We start from the raw sequence: 6,000 nt of genomic DNA, 5'->3' as shown, positions 1-6,000 counted from the left end.
TCGTATTATTTATTGCATAATATGTTTATTTGAACTGCACCTTAATCCGAGTATTTTTCCTTCACATTGTGAAAATAATAAAGAATCAAAAGAGATTGAGCAACAATGAAAGGCCACGGTCTTAACCATTGTGCAAAAGCCATCTTACCAGTCACTTCTACCACAATTTGACATGTTCAATGTATCAAGATACATGTCCAAGTGCAAGTTCTTCACTGGTTTAGTTCCAGCAATGTTGCAGATATAGTAAACAACAGTAAGTTTAGTTTTAACTACTGTATATTAAACAATAGGAAGTTTAGTTTTAATTAGTTAGGTTTGACACTCATCCTTTTTCATTGGTTGTTCAGGATTAGTCAATTGGATAACCTGTTAGTAGCCATTACTCTCAATTAGTTAGTTAGTTTTTCTGCTTCATGTATATAGGAGCGGAATGTAATAGTCAGTAGTTAATGAGAACATCCACCACTTTTCACATATCCAAACTCCATTGATGAGATCCTCTGATCTGTCACTGCTAAACTTGTATGAACCCACTGTATTCAAGATTAACATTCTTGTGCATCTATAAGCCAACGTTAGGGAAAGATACCAGGCACAAATTAACATAAAACCAAAAATTAGAATGATTAACTAAAACGTCCCTACAGAAGTAAAGACATGAAGCATCAAGTTGTATCATATGAAACAATTCATCTAGACGTGGCCTGAATCGTTCTTACATTCATATGGTGCTGAGATTTTTCACTTCTTTAATCTTTTGCATTTTCTCAGCTACCAAAGAAAGCCTGAAATCACCAAGAGTAGCATTAAAAATGTGAAACAAAACAATGTCTTATCTAAATTTTTTTCGACATTTACCACCAATAGAATCAGAACTTTTCTCTCCAATCACTCAAACTGAAAACAACTAAAGAAATAAAGATTGAAATCTACACAAAAGAATCCCCCTCTACCACTATCAAGAACCCTCAGAGCAAAATTTTTACACAATTTTTTCTCCCATTTTCTTCCCAATTTGGGGAGATTGTGTTTTGGTGGGCCCGGAGAGAAAACTCCGACTCCGCCCCAACTGTGTAGATATTGTCCGCTTTGGGGCTTATACCCCTCGTGGTTTTGTTCTCCCTCAAAACATACAGCAGTGGGGGAAAATGCCTCTACACATTGAAGGGAGGTCATTCCTTATAAATATATTCTCATATGCTTCCTTAAGCGATGTGGAATTCCATGGAATGCAAGACCCCCCTTTATGGGTCACTACATTCCCCACAATTTAGAGAGAGAGAGAGAGAGAGAGAGAGAGAGAGAGAGAGAGAGAGAAACCCCATAAAACAACTACTTCAGGACAATTAAGAGAGAGAGACAAAGAAAAGAGAAAGAAAGTGAGGGTAAAAATGGAAGCATCCTAGTCGAATGCAATTTGACACTGAACTCACTTCAGCATCAACAAAGTTAGAACAATAGGCTAAATGGAGCATCCACATTATATAACATGTTAGTGGATATAGCAAGCTCCATATATTCTATGCACTTTTTTTTCAAAAGAAAATACAAGTAGAGATATAGAGAGAAGGAGAGAATTTCACCATTAAACAAGTATTTCTAATCTTGAATCCATTAAAGTTTCAAATGAAAGATGCAAAGAACAATGGGCATTCTCATAAAACTACTGCTTCTGAACAGATAGAGTAAAAATGGAAGAATCCTTAATCAAATGCAATTTGACAATTTTGAAAGGCCTTGGGGAACTTCATTATCTCCTTGTGAATACGAAGCTTCAACTTTGAGTCTAGATCACTTTCAACATTGATTTTCATTGTCTTTTAAGACTTTTGTTTCCTTCAAGCTAGATTTGTGCAACAAGTTCCATCTCATACACTGAAAACCCTTTATAATGAATGGTTGTAAGGTGTGATGTTCAAGAACATCCAGTGGCTTCAAGCGATTGTCAAGTCCAAAACATTGAGACCTACATTAGTGTGTAAATTCAAAGTTAAGTGTTTGTAGCTCTGGATCTCGACAAAGCAATATTTGTAGGTTTTAGTTGGATCGATTGGTGCAAAGGATATTGGCTTGTAAAATTGCACAATGTAACAATTATCTCTAAACTTATCCTTCATGAAATTGATGAATCAACATTTGCTTATTTATGTTCTTTGTTTATGATGTATCAAGTTTAAATTATGACAGTTTTCTTGCAATTTAGGAATAAATTTGTCTTAACAAATTTTTTGATTACATGTTAAGTTAAAAGTAAAGATTGTACATATAAAAGCATATGTCCCTGTGTACCATTCACAATAATCCTACAAGCACGGTAACTAGTGCTTGAAAGGAAAATTGGACAAAAATTCCGGCACTGCACCACAACCACTTTGTAAGACATCCCCTATCATACATTGTTCAAGAAACTCAACAAGCAATGATTCAAAATGAGAAACGCGTTCACAATATTTTCACAACACTTTTACAACAAATCCTAGGTAGCAAGTTATTACTTATTATGACTCTACTACTGAAATTACTTTTTTGCCACTAATAATAGCAAGTAACAACCTACCATCTAGGATTTATTGTAAAGGTGTTATAAAAATATTGTAGATATAGCATTTTTAATTCAAAATATAGCTTTCATATTTTCTGTTCAAGATAATGTTATAATTCCCTAGTTACCTTGTTTGAGAGAATGTTATAATTCATGTTCATCCATAACATTGCATACTCAAAATCGATAGTATCCACGAATTATGGACAATGCACTACAACCAGTACTTCATAGGACATATACCCTGTCTTACATTGTTCAAGAAAATCAACAAACAAAAATTCAAAATGGAAATTACATAATTCCTATTCAAGATATATAGTGTTATATTTCCCTGGATTATATTGTATAAGACTACTATAATAAAAGTTCATCCATAACATTGCATACTTAAAATGGATAGTATCCATGATTAACCATAAAACCATCACAAAACAACAAGTCATTGTCACTACATTACAATGTAACTGACATTGCATACACAAAATGGATAGTATTTTAGCCATTTTGTCTACCACTACTATGTACTAAAATTCTGCCTAGATCTAGTTCTACATCCCCGATTTGCTGCAATCACCATCTCTAGTGAAATTCCAGGCTTGCTTCTAGCCTGTGGTTGTGGATCTGAATGTGGCTATTGTGGCTTCCAGCATGTGTTTGTGTTTGTGTTTGTGGTTGTTTTAGCCTGTAACATATAGTGGTAGCAATTTATGTTTGCGTGTCGGGTTGAGCTGTGAGTATTATGTTATGTTATATGCTGTTATTAGAATTAATATTGGGATATAGGGTTATTGATGTCATTGCAACTTTTTTTTTTTTTTTTTTCAAACATGTGACTCTGTTAAAAGGTTCAAACTTTACATCATTACCCTTACTCCAAAGAACATTGGGCAAATATTTTTAATCAGTGCAGTTCTAGTCTTTGTAATTTATTATATAAAATTATGTCAAAGCTAATAATGGTAAGGTTGAGGCCCATTCTTTAGAAGAAAATCTCTCCTGATTAGGCTAGGTTTGTTCTTTGTAGGTAGATAGCAAAGAACCATTTATCAGCCAAAAAAAAGAAGCAGAAGAAGATAGCAAAGAATGATGTTATAGTTCAACTGTTCAAGAGATTGTACATATTTTTAAAAACAATAAGTTGATCGAGGATGGGCTTATTATTGAGCATTGTATTTACATAGTTGGGTTGGTTAATGAACTTATTAATGACAACCTTTGTGGTAGAATCTAGGCAGTGCACTTCCCTTTGTCATCATAAGGAAGAGGATTTTGCTATGCACTCCTGACTTCCCTGTGTTTAGGAAGTCAAACGCTCCATCTTTGATCCTTTGACTTTGATGAAAGGCACGTTGGATGGAATGACATTCTGAAGTATCATGATGGATGTATTGATGGAACTAAAAAAAAACATAAAAGGGTGCTTCTTATTTTCCTTGGTCAACTCCTTGCTAATTAACAGTAGGGAGTTTAAGAATTCCACATCTGCTATCCACCTAGCAATTTTGTAAGGTGCAAGGAGGATATTCTTCACATTTCTTGTCCTTGCCTCTTTTCTCTTTTTCTTTTTGACAAATTGCTAATTACAAAGTATTCTTCTTATCAGTCATACGACTTTTTTAGTTGGCTTAACAAACACTTCTTGCTTTTTGGAGAAGTTGGGCAAACTGAGTGATATCAAGATTTTCCAGAAGCTCTTAAACATCTGGTTTATCCTTGCAAATTTCAACCAACTCATGTTCTTCATACTTTGCGTAACTGACATTCAAGGTGGTTTCCCAAAAACGACGTATGCCCATTTTTTTTTGCTTATTATTGTGCAAGCTAATGCCTAATGGCAATGATTTTCTCGTCTCCATGGAAGTACTTATTGCAAAAGCTTCCGACTATGTGGTCCCACATTCTCATGGATCTTGGCTGGAGCATCATGTACCAAGTATAACTTAAAGTTGCCAACATGTGGCCACAATATTGCATCCAAGAACTACTTGCAAGCAGCTGCCCCAAACGAGCTTACATTTGTTTGGCTCCAGGCTGGGCCAACTGCTTTGTGAAGCTCATCTCCTCTGGCATGGGAAAATTGCGGCTTTTAATTGCATTTGTACCAAGACATGTGGTGTTGTTTTTCTTTTAATTTGGCCTTAGTGCGATGATAGTTACATGACATGCAAATGACATATTAACTGTCAACACGATTTCAGTTAAAGTTGTAAGAAAAAAAAAAATACAATTTCATAATTATAATTAAAATTTTGTTTTTAAAACACAAGTTCAAAGTGTAAATGAGAAAATATAATAAAGAGTGTGTAACATGATTTATCATTTGAAAAATGTTAGTGCAATAAAAAATATTACAATTTTTATCACAATTTATCACATGATAAGTTGTGAGTGGTGAAAATATAGATCTTATAAATCTATTATTTTTCTCTCCATTATTTCCAACTCACCACGTGGCACTAGTATTTCTTTGTTTGTTTTGAGCCCTCACAATTGAAAAGCCAATAATTGAGGTCTGAATCTTGTTGTGTTCCGTGGTGTAAAGAGGACTGGGAAGTGTTTCTACAGTGTTTAGTCTTTAAAAATAAGAAATAAGTCTTTTTTTTTTCTTTTTCTTTTTGAGAAAAAGAAATAAGTCTTGGTCCAACAGTATTTTCCAACGAGATCCAAGTGGGGCCCTAATTAACCTCCAAGGATTGATTTTTATAAAGTAGGTCTAAAGAATTACGCGTTAGCAAACTTTCCAGTCTATACTCTATAATATAAATAGTACTTTTTAATTGGTTGCTCCGAACCACAAGCTGCCTTAAATTCCCACCCACTACGTACGTATGCGCTTCCTCAAAAGTGGGATCTAGGTCGTTGTCAAGAGTTTCACTTTGATTGAAATGATTAAAAACTTAAAACGCGTAAACAGGTGAGACCAGCTGAAATTGAAAAATGAAACCGTTGAAATTGAATTTTTTTTTTTGATAGTGCTGTAAATAAAATTAAAAATTAACTAAAATAATATAGTAAAATTTATGGATAATATAAAAAAATATAATGAGACTTATAAATAATAGTAAAAAAAGTTATATTTTTCAGCTAATGTCAAACGCAACTTAGGGTCTATTTAAATACTGCTTCTTTGTTAAAAATTGAAAATTTATTGTTGAAAACACTGTAACAAAATAATTTTTAAATATGTGAATAGTACTGTGAGACCTAAATTTACCTAAAAATCTACGTTTTGCTGAGTTTTGTGGTCCATAAACAATGCCGTGAGATCTACCATTTTTTAGCAAAACGCACAAAATTTTCATCCCAACACTTCGCAAATGCACACTGAAGAGCTTCAATCATAAGCTTCAATTATATTTCCAAAACAAATAGTCTCTCCTATGGCTATCAAAATAAAGTTGGGTGAATCTTGTGTACAATGCCTCTTTGCTCTAAACATGTGTCTAATTTTG

Source organism: Quercus lobata, unplaced genomic scaffold (genome assembly GCF_001633185.2).
Source record: "Quercus lobata isolate SW786 unplaced genomic scaffold, ValleyOak3.0 Primary Assembly Scq3eQI_2002, whole genome shotgun sequence".
Lineage (NCBI taxonomy): Eukaryota > Viridiplantae > Streptophyta > Magnoliopsida > Fagales > Fagaceae > Quercus > Quercus lobata.
This window is presented reverse-complemented; position numbering follows the sequence as displayed.